The sequence below is a fragment of the Lissotriton helveticus genome, chromosome 3_1, assembly GCF_964261635.1.
Source record: "Lissotriton helveticus chromosome 3_1, aLisHel1.1, whole genome shotgun sequence".
Taxonomy (NCBI): Eukaryota; Metazoa; Chordata; class Amphibia; order Caudata; family Salamandridae; genus Lissotriton; species Lissotriton helveticus.
The window spans coordinates 361051815-361068251 of record NC_136061.1 but is presented as its reverse complement, the minus strand read 5'-3'; the positions used below and the strand labels follow the sequence as shown (position 1 = coordinate 361068251).

The 16437-nt window shown below is 44.6% G+C and overlaps 1 protein-coding gene and 1 long non-coding RNA gene across 4 annotated transcripts in view; one reads left to right on the top strand and one right to left on the bottom strand.

Moving 5' to 3' along the window:
* LOC144822475 (uncharacterized) overlaps positions 1 to 16437 on the top strand; it is a 185840-nt gene that overhangs the window by 103753 nt on the left and 65650 nt on the right. The gene's annotated exons all lie outside the window — the stretch shown is intronic.
* The window catches only part of MYO18A (myosin XVIIIA), an 864705-nt gene that overhangs the window by 847203 nt on the left and 1065 nt on the right, over positions 1 to 16437 (bottom strand). The window lies entirely within an intron of this gene.

Genomic DNA, 16437 nt, shown 5'->3' with positions numbered 1-16437 from the left:
GTTACACCTAGTGACTTGGCTGATTCAATGATTTGTGGTGTGCAATTGAAATTTGTTAAATGCTCCATCCAATCCTTTCTGGAGTGTATCTGGTTAGGTGGGGCGATTAGGAGGAATTTAGTTTTTTGCGTATTGAGTTTAAGATGGTTGCACGCTAACCAATTTTGAGTGTTTTGAAGGATGGGATGGAGAGATCGAAATGTCTTCAGGAGATGAAATTTTCAAGTACAATTCGATGTCATCTGCATAAAGATGATAGGTAATGTTGGCGGCCCTTAGCATTTCAGTTAGTGGTTCCATGAATAGGTTGAAGATAGTGAGGGGGAGGGGGGAAGAGGAGCCTTGTGGGACCCTGACTGTGACTGGTGTGGTGTTGGAAAGGGATTGATTTACCTTAATATTTTGCGTTCTGTTTTGCAGAAACAAAGTGAACCAATTTAAAACAGACCCAGTTAATCCTATCCTATGCTCTAATAGGTCAAGAAGGTATTCGTGCTTTACCGAGTCAAAGGTAGAGAAGAGGTCCAAGAGGACTAGTAGGCAAGATTTGTTACAGTCCAACATTTTTAGTGCATCGTCCACTATGAGCCAGTGCCGATTCAGTGCTGTGGCCCGAGCAGAAGCCTGACTGGTACCGGTCTAAGAGGTTGAAATAATCAATGTGGTTGGACATGGGCACATTTTTCCAGAACTTTGGCCAGTGTCGGGATGTTGGAAATAGGGCGAACATTGTCAAGGTTGGTTGGATCAGCCAGTGTTTTTTTTCAAAATAGGGGTGACCTGTCCAGCTTTTAGGCAGACTGGTATTTTACCCTGACTTAGTGAGGCATTTACAATTCTAGTCCACAGTGGAAGAATAGACTTTTTGATATCCTTGAGGAGGGAGGTGGAGTAAAGGGGATCAATAAAGTGGTTTGAGGGTTTTAAGTCTAAGAGCATACTAAGAATTCTGTTTTGGTCAATTGCTTCGAACGAAGACCAGGAGGCATTGTTTTTAAGGGCATAAGCCTGTTGATGTGTGAGTTGTTGATGTTTGGTAACAATCAACTTCCTTAACAAGTGCTAGAAACTTCTTGGGTTTTGATGTATGCTATAAGTAGTGTGATAATTGGTCATTAGTTAATTAAAAAAAACTGTAAGCATTCAAAGGTTTTCTTAAGAGCAGTTGCTGCTGAATGCCAGTGGACTGATTAATCTTGATTCTGCCTCATGTATCTTTACTCCACAGCCCTACAATTTCTCTCCCTATCTCACTCTTGCAGGTACTTTTTCATCTTTGCTTTCTTCCTATTTATTAGTTTTCCTGTCTTTCTCCTCCTCATTTCTCTTTCCTACCTTTGTTTATCTTGTTGTAGGTCAAAATCCCCAGAAAGGAGTGCAGGTACCCACCCCCGCAATCACTAGCACATATTAAGAACATCTATTAGTATAGTTCGCAGTACACATAATAGCAATGTTTATATACCATGCAAAACAAAATGATTTGGCATATTATTTCCTTTATCTATAGCCAGTGCCACTGGGATTCAGCAGATGTGGCGTTTTTTTCATTATTGTGGATTTGCCACATAATCCATCACCTGTTGCATAATCTGCATATTTTAACCCAAAAAATGTTTGGTTTCTAGCTCAAATGGTTCTAAAGTTACTAAAACGTGGTGACACGTCTGTGTAATTGTACCTGTATTTATATAGCGCTTACTACCCCAGACGAGGTATCGAAGTGCATGCTACTTATGCTAAAAAGGATTAGTGGTGAATCAGTATAGGTAAATAGGATTTAATTTGAGCGATGGACATGTGAGTCAGTTGGATTGAAAAGGACAATGGAGGGATAGAAGAGGGAAGAGTCTAGAAAGTGTTATTTGGGAGATCATAGTAGTAAGAGGAAATTTGGGATGAGTACAGGAAGATGGAGGAGAGAAGAGTCTTTAGAAATGGTTTAGAGAGATCGTAGTAGTATGAGTTTTTGGGATGAGTCTAAGGAGGGATACATGAGGCAAGAATTTAGAAAGGGTTGTTTGGGAGATCATAATACTGTGAAATCCATGATTTTTGCTCACACCTTTTTTAGGGGCGAAGGCAAGCCCCTGGTTGCTCAGGTTTACAACCACCGAAGGAATAGCAGGGCACAGAACTTTTCATCTAGGGTCCTGCCATAAGGACTCCTGGGATTTGGCATAAGGCCGTCATGCTGTGCTCCTTGAGATGATTCCCCTATGTACAAATTAGCCTCTAGAGCGCCCTGTAATTCTGCCTGGAACACAAATAAACATGTAATATGTTCAGCACAATGCAAAATAAATCCTGCCCTACACCACGCTGGGCGTGGGCTAGAGAGGGTGATAGCATGTCCAGCGGAGGGAACAAAGAGGCCAGCACCTTGGTGGGGCAAGTATAAGCATCTGGTGCTGGAAATGACGCTGAGAGAGCACTGGAAATGGGTGAGTTAACGCACAATGCGTTACAAAAATCGCACCACACACAGTTTGATGGATAAACAGTTTGCTGCATAAATATTTCATAAATGAAATATGACAATGTTGTGGGTTAACTTATGGGCGATCCAAGGGCAGGCAGCGATTAGGTAACCTAAGCTGCCCACCCGCAGACTGATCACTGCTGCTTATGGTAGTAGTTGGGTCTTAAATTGGTGCTATTAAGGTTAAATATTTGCTCAGACCGTGTTACCATACATAAAATGACAAAATAATGAAGTAATACAATGGCAGACTGTGCCGCATTACACCGCATAATTTGCCTTTTCTTTCTCTATAATTTGGACCTCCCTTTCTGCATAATTCCAGTAGCCCTGTGTATAGTAAGATAGACTACTACATACCTTGCAGCAGTCAGTTCTGCCTGGCTCGCCACATTGTGGCATTATCAAATGCGTTTTCCTATTTTTTTCCCCCCCTTTTTCTTTAAAAACCTTTTTGTCATTTTCAGAGAGCTTGATTTATTTCTTGGCCGAATTCTGCAAAGTTTAATTTCCTCTAATGGTTTACTGAGTTCCTCTGCAAAGTGTGACAGTTTTCAGTTGTTCTGATGATGGACACCTGAAGACTTTGAAAAAAGGCATTACTGATAGTCTTCAAGTAATACAATGACAGGGTTACAAGCCCATGTTTCATTTCTTTAACAAGTAACTTGTCTTTTTGATACAGCCAGCTAGTCTGAACTCCAATGGGGCAGATTGAAAACTGGACCAAGGTGCTGAGATCCACTAAACAAATTTAGTCAAAATCTGTCCAGGTGGCCACTCTGGTAGCTAGGGAGTGCATGAGATCCTGCCGCTTGTTCATTGTGGGTTGCTGAAAGATAATAATAAATCTTGAAGAACCTTGTGGAATCTCTCATGCTTGCTTAAGGCCTTAATTGGGTTACCTGATTGAAATATAGCAATCATTCATATAATATATTTTCAAAACCAAACGAAGGCACAGTCTCCTTCTGTACAGACTACATAATTGCAGACTGGGTGACCCACTCAGTAGCTTGATAGTCTTTCATTGCAAACCACATGTCTAAGGTTTCCTCTATCTCCTGTGGATTTCCACAGTACTTTGAACTCTTGACTCTAATCTCAGTGCATGTTTGCTTTAAGATGTTTCCTTCTCTTTTAGTGTCTCCTGTTTCACTTCTATACTGATGAAGGCCAGTGCCTCTTTAATGTGAACGGCATTAGCTAATTAATTCCTACAAATGTATGATGTAAATCAGGGAGTGAATAAGAATTAACTTATTTTAATAGATGTCTGTAACAAACGGCTATCGGGGCATAGCTAGATTAACTCAGAACCTTAAACGTAATGTCAAACACATCATAGTCAAAAGCAAGAACAACATTTTGGTGCCAAGAAATAAGACTAAGGCCAGAGTAAAAAGGTCCCTATAGTTATGAATGTTAAAATGAATTCCTGACTTGTATATCGTCTGTCTGTATCATTTAATGTACATCATTAAAAAAAAAAGAATTGTAATCAAATTTGTGGAATTTTTGATGAGGGGGTCGTGGCCAAGAAGGCAAACATGGCTAGATTCTGACACCCGGAGCTGTGACGTCCTTCACAACTGTGATGTGTGGGACACTGCTGGTGCGACTGGATTCTGAGGCTGGTGTGTGCCTGGGAGATGATGGCCCTCTACTCTGCTGTTTGGCGGGCGTTCCCCTCAGGCGCAAAGGGGTTGCTTGCTTCTGACCCTGTGCCTTGGTGTTAGCCCCCCGCTTGGGTGCCAATGCTAGGCCTCCCCAGTGGACCAAGAGACTGGTGGGGAGCCGCAGCCCTCCATGATGCATGACCTGACCCTCCATTTTGTGCCTGAAGCTCCGGTGCCACATTGTCGTTTGCTGTGCTGGGAGCTCAGCCCTGAACTAGCGGTTCTGCAGTGCGAGTGGACATCACAGCGGCAACCCACCTGGACGCTCTGCATGTCCCCCAGGTGAGGCCATAGCCGTGTGGCTGCATGAGTGAGACTCTCTGTGGCAGGCCTCCGAGCTCTTCCCTCACCGTGTGCTGGAGCCACCAACCTGCTTCCTGGTGCGACCTGTCTACAACAGTGCCTGAAATCCACTGGGTGGCCTGTGCCGCATGGGGTACCAGCATGACTGAATCCGCCGAATGCCTCTATGACCACCGACACTGCACAGTTGCCCTCTGTGCTGCCCCCGGCATCTCCATTAATAGCTGCTGGACCACTGCTTGGGACTGGCCAGGCCTCCACTGGGGTGCAGGTCTGTGACACTGGAGCCTGTAACTGCATTGGGGCTTTAACCCCCCCTCCGCTTTTGTGGTGGATACCCTCTTATTGTGTCGTGAGCTGGGGTGAGGCTCACTTTAGTGACCATGGATCCTGATTTCCTCCTGCAGTGGTGGACTTACAAAGACTGGTTACTGCTGCTTGAGAGGTGCCCCCCGCTAATATTATTCCCTCTTTGTCCAAGCTGAACACCCCACTTGATCCTTACTGTCTGACTCTGTTGTTGCCCAGCCGGGGCTGGACGTTCCCCCTCCCCCCCCCCCCCCCCCCCCCCACCCCCTGTTTTTTCTTTGTCATTAGTGGCTGGAGCTCAGACCTACCTGACATCGCGACTTCTGTTTCACCGTATGCCGCTCTGGCACGATGGGTAAGGACAGAACCACCCGCTTCGCACCTACACAGATTAGAATGGACCAGTACACAACTGTCTCTTCCACTGGCCCTACGGGCACCCCGATCGGCGATCGATCCACCTCCTCCACTAATGATCACAGTGATATTGCAAGTGATCCAGACTTTGCAGACGATGGTGGAGAAAAGATCGGAAAGGTTAGAATGGAAGTGGCACTACTGCGCCAGGATCTCCGTAATGCAACCGCCTGAATCATGGAAGCTGAATCCTGGATCTCCTCAGCTGAGGACGACATCTCGATCTCTAAGGTTTGCTCACTCAAACAGCAGAACATCACAGGTGTGCCATGGATGTGGAAAACTGCTCTCGGCGCAATAACGTCCGCTTGATTGGAGTCCCAGAACGAGCGGAGGGGGCCGATCCACAACAGATAGCAGATTACATGGAATGCTAGATCAAATCCTGGATGCCTGCTGATCCTCTATCTCATGGTGCGCCATTGAGAGAGCTTGAATTTCTAAGCCCCGACTGGGGGCTCTGCCCCGACCCAAAATAGCTCGCATTCTTAACTACTGGGACAGGGATTCTGTTCTTAGAGAGGCTAAAAAACATCCTGACCTCTGGTGCAGAGGCATCAAAGTTCTTCTTTTCCCAGATTACACATGAGGTCCAACAACGCAGGCGCTCCTACATGGAGGTTAAACAAAAATTGAGGCTATCAGCCTTCAATATCATTTGCTATTCCCAGCTCTGTTCCGTGTTATCCACCTCAATAAGTCACATTTCTTTGTTACTCCTGACTCTGTCTGCAATGGCTCACAGAAGATCGCCCACTGCATGTATCCGCTACCTCCTCCTCACAACACCGGAGGGTACCCAATACCTTGGGATTGCAACTGTTGCCTAAATGTGATAGACAGCGGACCCAATCACGGAGGGGACGTGGAGTTGGTCAGTTGCTCTCACCCACGAGGTCCCCCTCGGAACAGCCACAGTCACCTTCTTGGCATGCTTCAAATCGTGCCTCTGGGGCGGAAGATGACATTTTGGAAACTGATGGGCAAATGGCCTCACTCCCTGATGTGGTTACTCTTAACACTGACTGATTTTTCCAGCAGCCCTGCCGTTTGACCTCCATTGGCTGCACATCCTCCTGACTCGGGCTTTCCCTGTTTGCCTCCCAGCTATGTTTAACTGATTTCTTGTATAGCCCCAGGGACCCCCAGTGGCTGGGAAATGACGGCTGCTGTCTTCATACATCTTGGCCCACTTTGGGCTCTGCATCAGCAGCGAGGGAAAACAATGCAGGGACAGGTAGCTGAATGGCCTCCATCTACTCAGCTAATTTGCACGTTGGGTCTGATCTGTTTCACAGCCCTGTAATTATATTAGACTTGACTCGACTGGCTACACAAACTCTTGCTTTAGATAATGCTTTATTCCCTTTTCCGCCATGTTGTTTAGCCATCTCTCTACTCACCTCCCAGTTTTGCTTACCCCTTAGGAGTCTCCTTTTTGCTTGAGATATGGTGGCTGTTGTCTTGTCTTAACAACTTCTCCTACAACAATGAGGTTTTCCTCCCTTGAAATGCTCCTGACATGTTTATTGTTTTATCCAAAGTACTTTGTTTTACAGGGCAACAGGGTAGAAGGGTAGAAGTTTAGGGAGGGGTGACCGTGGGGAGGAGGGGTGCTTTGCAAACTGTTATTTGATATATTTGTTAACCCTTTTATTTCCTTTTAAGGCTTTGGCACACACACACTTGCTTCACTCATTAACACAGTCCTGGGGTAACACCCACCTGCAAAACACTACCAGTACACTCTTCATTGTACCATCAGACCAGGAGGGCCCCGCTCTTGGGTTGTCCATTGACCGCTCCTCACAGTGATCACCACCTCCCATATATATGACCTTTCGGATTCTCTCCTGGAATGTTAACAGTCTAATAAACCGAGTGAAACAAGCAGCAGTTTTTAACTACTCCCAGCGGCACTGCCCTGACGGCTTGTTACTAGAGATGCATCTTCGGGGGGGGACCCTGTTCCTTTTTATCACGTAAGAGCTGCAACAGTCTTCCACGCTGGGTACTCCCGGGGCGCCAAGAGGGTTGCTGTCCTTCTGTCCCATTCCTTTCCACTTGTAGTCACACATGTTACATGATCCACATGGATGTTTTGTAGCTTTGGAGAGCACATGGAAAGATGGGTTGTGCTACTGGTATGTGTCTATGTGCTGCCCGCTTCTTTGACCGCCTGTCTTTGGGACCTTTCATGCCTTCTCTTACGCCTTCCACAGGGGCTCACAGTACTAGGGGGCCATTTCAACACAGTGCCTGACCCTGCCCTAGATAGTACTGGAACCCCCACTGCCTCACGAGGGATCAGTGCCCATCGTCTAACTGATTAGAACACAGCTCTGGGTCTCTGACATGTGTGAATATCCTGGCACCCCCGACCTTTGTAATTCACACTTACATCAGCATCTCACCACACTTACTATTGAATTGATCTTACTTTTCTACCCACCCTCGATTGCCAGTTGTTTACTCTGATCAAAATTTTACCCCGCATAATTTCAGGCAACCCTCTTTTGCTCCTTCATCTTGGGCACCCATCAACGGGACTGCGTCACATGTGGCGTCTATATACCTGGTGCATCCAGGATAAGAAGTTGGTCCACTCACTCACGTCTGGATCTCCGTGCTTATTTCCACAATAATGAAAGCTCGGTTACACGAATGGAAAACCTATGGGTCACCAGTAAGGCGACACTATGGGGCTCTGCTGAAAGTTATATTGGAGGCCAATGGCGCAATCTCTCTGCTCTTGTTACTCTGTTAGAGGCCTGTGCCCTTCACCTGGAGCGGCAGTTGGAATCTAATACACAGGCAGATATTTCTCGCCAGTTAGATTCTCATCCGTGAGGACATTCTTCTGCACTCGTTGAAGCAGCCAAACACATCTGGCGGGCCACAACGGTGAGGATTTACAGCTGGGGGGACAAAAGCTGAAACTACTTTATTGTTTGGTCTCCTGTCAACAGGCCAACTTGATTGTCCCCGAGATTTAGGAAGATTCTGGTCGATCTCGGCAATCTCTTCCTTAGATAGCTCAAACCTTCGCCCAATACTGTCGCACATTAATTATACTCAAGACCAATGGACAGGAATACAGCTGTGTCTAGATATTTCCTCGACTCTGTCCCCCTCCCTAGGTTATCTTCTTCTGATACCCACCTGCTGGATAAACCCTTTATGGCGGAGGAGATTAGAGAGGTGCTGTCCAGTATGATGCCGGGTAAGACTCTAGGCGGCTTCCCTATGGAATATTATATTATGTTCCGGGAAACCCTTCTCTCGCTATATAAGGATGTCTCCCGCGTTGTGTGCTTCATGCTGGAGTTTGACTCACCACCATAGTAGTAATACCTAGGACGCACCCCCCTTCTACATCGTGCGTGGACTACCGCTGGATATCGCTCCTCAATCACAAGGTAAAAAGTTTTGTGGCGATATTGGATAATGGGGTCAAATAATCCTGACTGGGTTGGTTCGGCCAGACCAATGTGGCTTCATGCCATCCTGGAGCACAAGGAAAAAATAACAGGAGTAGACCCGTTAACCCAGGTGAGACTGGGTGAATAATGTAGCAATGCAACGGTGTCTCAACCGGGAATCATTGAGAAGGGAAGTCAAATAAGTAGTATACATCCTAAGAGCAGGGGAGAAGGAAAAATGGGAGACCCCAATGGGAAGTGTAAAGTGAACCAATTATTATTGTAGGTAATTATAACAGCACTACATTACAATAATTGTATGGTGACCATAACACACAAGTGAGCACTGAACTTGCTAGTGACAGGTAACGGCGGAGTGACACAGGATTGAATATAAACAGCGTGAACGGGGAAAAAGTAACAAAATGTGTGTTCAATAATACAAAACAATTTTATATTTATATATATATATATATATATATATATATATATATATATATACCTACTGGCGGTCGCCAGTAGGTATATATAGTTAGGATTTTTTCTCTATGGGTTTTTTGAAAATTCTATGTCTAATAACTTTGGCGTTTGTGGACGGAATTGGCTGAAATTTTCAGGAAAATGGCACATTTTGTTTCTGAGCAGCCCTTGAAAATTTGGGGGGGGTTCGTCCAGTGGGGGCCGAGAAAAAAGGGGGGTCCCAAAACGTGTTTTTAACATTGAGTTTTCCATAGGGCGGTTGGCCTCACTTTTAGCCCGAACGGCTGAATGGATTTGCACGAAACTTGGCAAAATTGTAGGGACTGGTAGCCCGATGTGCCTTTTGTAGGTCTCAATATATGTGCTCCAGTGGATTTTGAGAAATTAACGTTTAAAAAAAGATATATATCTGTAACAGCGGACCGGGCAGCGGCCCAGGACGCGTACTTTTCGCGCAACGGAGCTTTGTGAAGCGAAGCTGATTGGTTCTCTGGCGTCTGTCAACATTCCAAACAGTCCGTAGCGGCCGCCATCTTGTCTCTCGGTAGGATCGAGAGACAAGAGGAGGCCAAAGCGAAGGGGCAAATGACCATAAGGGGGAATAGTAGATCCTCGCTGACCCCCTAGGTTTGATGTGGAGGTTTTAAAAGGGCCCCGCGGGGCAAAAAAAAAAAATAATAATAATAATCGAACGGCTGAATGGATTTGCACGAAACTTGGCAAAATTGTAGGGACTGGTAGCCCGATGTGCCTTTGCTAGGTCTCAATATATGTGCTCCAGTGGATTTTGAGAAATTAACGTTCAAAAAAAGATATATATCTGTAACAGCGCTCCGCTTCGCGTACTTTTCGCGTTACGGAGCTTTGCGAAGCTGATTGGTTCTCCGGCGTCTGTCAACATTCCAAACAGTCCGTAGCGGCCGCCATCTTGTCTCTCGGTAGGATTGAGAGACAAGAGGAGGCCAAAGCGAAGGGGGAAATGACCAGAAGGGGGCATAGTAGATCCTTCCTGACCTCTTAGGTTTGATGTACCATTTTGTCAAGTTTGGTGTAATTCCGTTCAGCCATTCAGGCTGTAGACGTATGTAAATGTCCTATGGAAAATTGCATGGGGAAAACACATTTGAAAGTGTTGAAATTTAGAACCAATTAAAATGTTACTTTGGTTTTGTATTTGTGTGTGATGAAAGTTAATTGGTTATGTATATATGTCAAATGAGAGGAAACCACAGCCATTTTGTGATACTACTGTCTGAGGTACATTTGTGAGGAATTTTTGGTGGTGAATTTCTGGTGTTTGATTTACACAGTACTAACACTTCTGCTACTTTTAAAAAGGTGAGTTGTTAATTTGTAAGGGGAACTATGTTGTACACTTGAAGATAATTTGAAAAATGTTTTCTGTTATTTATTTGCAGTCCTTCTGTTATACTAAATACTTGATAAAGTTAGTTTTATATTATGTATTACTAAAAACGATAAATGAAAGTGATTATTTTTTTCTGCAATTTACAGCAAGCAATTTCAAAATAAAATGGCTCACAATGAAAAGACCGTGGCAATTTCTTTTGAATTGTCCACTACATTGATTGAAATTGAGAGCACCAATAATGAAATATTGTCACAAGGAGGACATGACTTGTATGATTCCATTAGATTGATTGAAATGGACAGCACCAAGAATGAAATATTGTCACAAGGAGATGACTTGAATGATTCCACTACATTGATTGAAATTGAGAGCACCAATAATGAAATATTGTCACAAGGAGGAGATGACTTGTATGATTCCATTAGATTGATTGAAATGGACAGCACCAATAATGAAATATTGTCACAAGGAGGAGATGACTTGAATGATTCCACTACATTGATTGAAATTGAGAGCACCAATAATGAAATATTGTCACGAGGAGATGACTTGAATGATTCCACTACATTGATTGAAATTGACAGCACCAATAATGAAATATTGTCACAAGGAGGAGATGACTTGAATGATTTTTTTGATCAATCTCTTGATGGCGAATTTATCGAGTGTTTGGAGACCATAGAGTTACAAGAATCATCATTGGAGACTTTTAATGAGGACATTGCTGATGAGGACATGTTACTAGTTCTTTCAAATTTAGAAAATTCTGAAGAATAAATTTATATTTAGAAATCAAAAATTGTTTGAGACATTATTCATTTTTATTTTTAATTTATGAGGTTGTAGCGAAGTGATTGTAGTATAAAATGAGACTTATAGTATAGAGTGCAACATTTTTATGTTACATGGTAAGTTTACTCATATTTACTTCCCTTCTGCCACTATATTATCTCCAATGTGTATTTGACATCTCTTCTTCATCTCCGGCCTCCTTTCTCTCACTGTGTGTCTCCGATGCATCTTATCGCTGCTATTTTGTGTAATTACAGAAGAGAGTAAAATAAAATAGTTCGGAACGTGAAAAGGGGGCAAAGTAGAGTACTCCTCACCCCCTAGGCCTTTTTAGGCGGTCCCAAAAGGATCAGTTTCTGCTTTCCTGAGAGATTATGGTATGAGTTCCATATACCACAATAACTTGCATTACAACATGCAAGATATCTATCTCCTATTACCAACTTTTGGAGATATTCGCGCTAAGCGCGAATATCTCCAAAAAGTAACACCTGCCCTGAGCAGTTCTTAGCCATGTTATCCAATGGGAGGTGGATAACATGGCTAAGAGCATTAGCTCGGTAATGCATGAATATCACTGAGTTTTTAGCGATATTCATGCATTGCGGCCGTTTATTATCGCATTTGCGATAAACCTTGATAATAGCAAGGTTTATCTTCGATAATTTCTGACGATGCTTAGTGGTAAAAAATTGGTTGGTAAGCATCGTTAGCGATAAATATCGCTTAACTTTGGTAATATGCCCCAACGTCTGTTAACGTTCGATTCGAAGGAAATGAGGAAGTGTTGAAAAACATTGTCTGCGCCATCTTGCCTTTTTTGAAATGCCACACTTTTGTCGTGCACGGCAGCCATTTTAGATGTCTTGACCAGACCCACTCTCTGCACGCTGTCGATTCGTAGCATGGCTCCTCACCCACGCAAGCATCTTCCCTAGGCACTGGTCACCACCGCTCTCTGTCTTATGCATGGGCAATAAACCTCCCCCATCTGCGCTGCTCTTCCCTGAGAATCACACTCTGTGCCCGCCCGACACCTCCCTTTCGCCCTATTCACTACCGCACCCTCTGACACTCCTCTTTCTCTGTGTCCGATTGTCCAGGCTATCAGCTAGCCCTGCAGATGTAGTTTATGGCCCCAGCTGTAAAGAATCACCCCTCTTCAAAGGAGTTATAGTAGATCAAGGCCCACACCCGATGAGATCCGTCACACCACACGTGTTCCTACTATCTGAAAACCATCCTGTATTGTGATTGGGGAGGGGACCGAGCCTGAAGCGGAAGATTCCAGGAATGACTCTTTGTACATCAAAGTTTTTACAATTATGTGTCACATTAAAAATATATAGCACTCCAACAAAGTAGTAGGAATATAAAACTTTAATAACATATAAATATATACAAGAAAACAAAAACAGTAAAAACATTTAAACAACGAAGAGACCGTGGCAATTTCTTTTGAATTATCCAATAGATTTATTGAAATTGACAGCACCAATAATGAAATATTCTTGTCAGTAGCGGTCTGTTGTGCGAATAGTTCCAAGGCAGCAGAACGCGCTGAAATCTAGATGGCACGAAAGTGATGTCTAGTAAGTTGCCGCCCAGCAAAAAACGGCGTGGGGCGCCGCGGGGGTGAGTGAGTCCAGTAGGCACCACAGCTATTCTTACCGGCATTGCAGAATTACTGCTGGGGACAATGCCTGTGCTGTAGCAGGGTCACAGCAGAAACAAAAAGGATTCTGTTGAAGATGTTGTTGGTTTTCAATTTGAAAACAGTTCTGGTGTCAACTGCTATGCTAATGTAGTGGTTAATGTTTTGTTTTCTCTAGAAAATGTAAAAGAGGGGGAGGCAGTCCAAAGTTCCGTTAAAAGGGCAAAGGAAAGGATCGGTGGTTTGAACTATCAGTCAAAAAGGGGAGGGGGTGCAATAATTTTTCCTACCGGGTCACACTGTGCTTTCACCGGAAGTGAGGTCTGCAGGATTCTAGTAATTCAAAGTGAGGCTGGCGCCAGCATGGGAGCGCCGACGTCCCGCGGATACAGTTTCGTCACTCCACGGGCGATCATGGCAGTCATTCCCCATCGGGGGTCGGAACCTCCCACGGCTCCTCTAGAATCTTCAAGGTCGTGGAGGACTACGGTGGTGGAGTCAACCAGTGACCGGGCCATTTCTTTATGCTGGGCCCGCTCTTGCCAGGTCGACCGCCATTTTGAGAGTTCGGCAGCTACCGGCGATCGCGGGGTCACATGAGCGGACGGGCTCCACCCTGCCGGGCGAGACGTTGCAGCATGGCCACAGTGGAAGAACCCTTTTCCGGGCGCCTGGAGCGCTGAGGGTGCAGCTGGGAAGCCTCCACCTGGGGAGGCGGGAGAGGCCTGTTCGCACCGTCTCTCCCTCCCAGTGCACCCCACGGCGTCTCGCTTGAGATTTGTTATGGCCGGACCAGGCGATGAGGACGAGGGGGGGGGGGGGGGGTTCGGAGGCATGTGCAAGACATCCCCCCCCAGTGTTGTCGCAGCCATTATAAAAGAAAGAAGTGTCCCGTCCGTCTTCGGGCCGGGCTTCCGGTGGATGTCGGCCGGACGCCCCTGGCTCTGGCCCCATGAACGGGTTTCTTGGTTTATCGGCTGCAGCCGGATCCCGTCGGCCTCGGCCCCCCGACCGTTGGTGGCCGGACCGGAAGAGCATGTGGCGGGACTACCTGCAACACTCAAGGGCCACCGCGGCCGGACTGGGAGAGAGAGGGGAGGGTCGAGGAGACATTCCCCCCCCCTGCAACTGTTCAGCGTTGTAAAGGCAATCCCCTGGCCGGGTCCCGCTGGCCTCGGCCTCTCCTCCGGCTACACCCTACGTTAGGATCTCCTGGCCGAGGCGTGGCAGCAGGACCTGCCTTATATGGGCTGCTCCCGGCTGGGCGTAGCCGGAACCCTGCCCCACCTTGGAAGTTTCCAGAGTGGGGGCGGATGTTCTACTGACTTGCATTTTCCCTAGTCTATCGATTTTTTTTTTGGGCGTGGCAGGCGGTGGGACAGCGAGGGGTGATTTGGTTTCTCTTACTGTTTTTCTGGTCTCTCACCACTGGCATATTTTAATGTTTTCTTGTTTCTAGGACATTAATAGGTTTTATCATTACGTTATGTTATCGTTTCTTTGTTCGTTGTTTAATAAAAGTTCATGTTCATCAGTGGCCTACTGATTTTCGTTTTCCTATTTTTTTCTTTCCAGGTTGTTTCATGGTAAAGTTTCTGTTAACAGGATACAGTGATCACTTCGTTATTATTGCATATGTCCTTTTCACTAGGGGTGCTCTCTGGTCGGGCCAGATGACGTATCTCTAGTAAATGGTCCGGGTGAAAAAGGTGCATCAATCAGTGGGGAGTAGATAGGCATGACAGATTACAACGGGGGAGAAAGGTCCGCATTACGTACCCTTTCACTACTTGCAAAGATTTTCCTACGTTTATTTGCAAACAGGGAATACCTCCAAAAAGAACTAATTCCCAAACAGTCAATGTTCGGACAATCAATCAATCAATGAGGCATGAAATAGGTACGACGTGTTAAAGGCTTGCGTTACCTACCCTTCACTATCTGCAAAGGGAGAGAGAATATTCCTATTCTTCCTCGTTTGCAGGTAGAGAAGATCCTTAAGAGAATTAACTTCGAACAATTCAATGCTCGATTGAAACAATCAACAAGGGGTACTGTGAACACAAATGAACGCCGCTTATGTACATACGCATTGCTATTTTCAACAGGTTGTTCCTAATGTTTCTATTTTAGCGAGGTCAAAAAGAGATCCCATTAGTGGCCTACTGATTTTGCTCGATTCCTTTTGTTTTTTTACACGATTTTTCGCTATCTGCAAAGACTAAACAGAGTATTGCGACTCTGTGCTTGTTTGTAAATAGAGAATGAACCAAAGAGAACAATCAATCAAATGGAGAGAGAAGCAGGCACGACGGATTACAAAGGGGGCAAAGGGCTGCGTTAACTACCCTTCACTATCTGCAAAGAGAGAGTACTCCTAATAGAAATGAGGGGTGGGGGGCAGCATTCAAAGCAGATCAGTGTGCATAAACACGAAAATGTTTTTACTTACCACGTACTTGACATTCGACAGCTTATGATATTTGCTATTAAAAAACCATTGAAATTCACTGAAAAAACCATAGGTTATAGACCATATATAGTTAGGAATTAGCATTTACAAAACCTTGAAAATTCACTGAAAAAACCATAGGTTATACACCATATATAGTTAGGAATTAGCATTTAAAAAACCTTATTTTACTCACACAAAACCATTGAAATTCCATATATAGTTAGTTGCACTAACTATATATCGCGCACCCGCAATCCACTGCTGATCATGTCACATATTACATCATTCATGACATGGTCAGTGACATCACTGATGACATCTCAAATGACATCACTGATGACATCACTGATGACAACATCCAGTGACTGTATGTTTCTGTAAAGTTAAAATATGTCTTACATATTGAAGAATGAGTGGATGTATAAGTGTCTGAACAAAGGATTTAGTAGGTGCATGACTGACTGTATGAGTGAGTGATTAAATGTGTCTCACTGAATGCATGGGTTAGTGACTAAACTGTCTTAATTTGCATCATTATGTCTGTTGTTCTGTAAACTGCTGCATGTGTTGATCATTAGCTATACGAGAGGCTATATGTGTTATTAATTGGTTGCCCATGTATTTCTATGGGAGATTGAGTTTGTGTGGGGGTGGCTGGAAGGTGTGTGACTCTATGCATAGATGTGTGAGCAGTTTATTCACTAGGTGTATGAGTTCAAGAGTGCATGTGGAAAACAGCTACATGGGCAGTTGACTGTGTGCATGAGTGTATTGATGAGTGAATGGATATCTCAATGCTACATGTCATAGTAAGTACATATGTAAAACACAGTACATGTGAGAGTTGGCATATATAAATAACTGTGCATGAGAGCCACTGAATGAGTGAGTGGTTGTATCGATCATTGTGAACTTGTATCAGGGATTGTATAAGAGAGTAAATATGTGTTAGTATATGTTTCAATAAGTAAGGTGTGTTTAACTGTATAGTTGAAGAAATGGAGGTGAGATTGTTTCTTTGCATGACTGACTGGGTGTGTGAGTAACTCCATGGATGAGTGGCAGTGTGTGA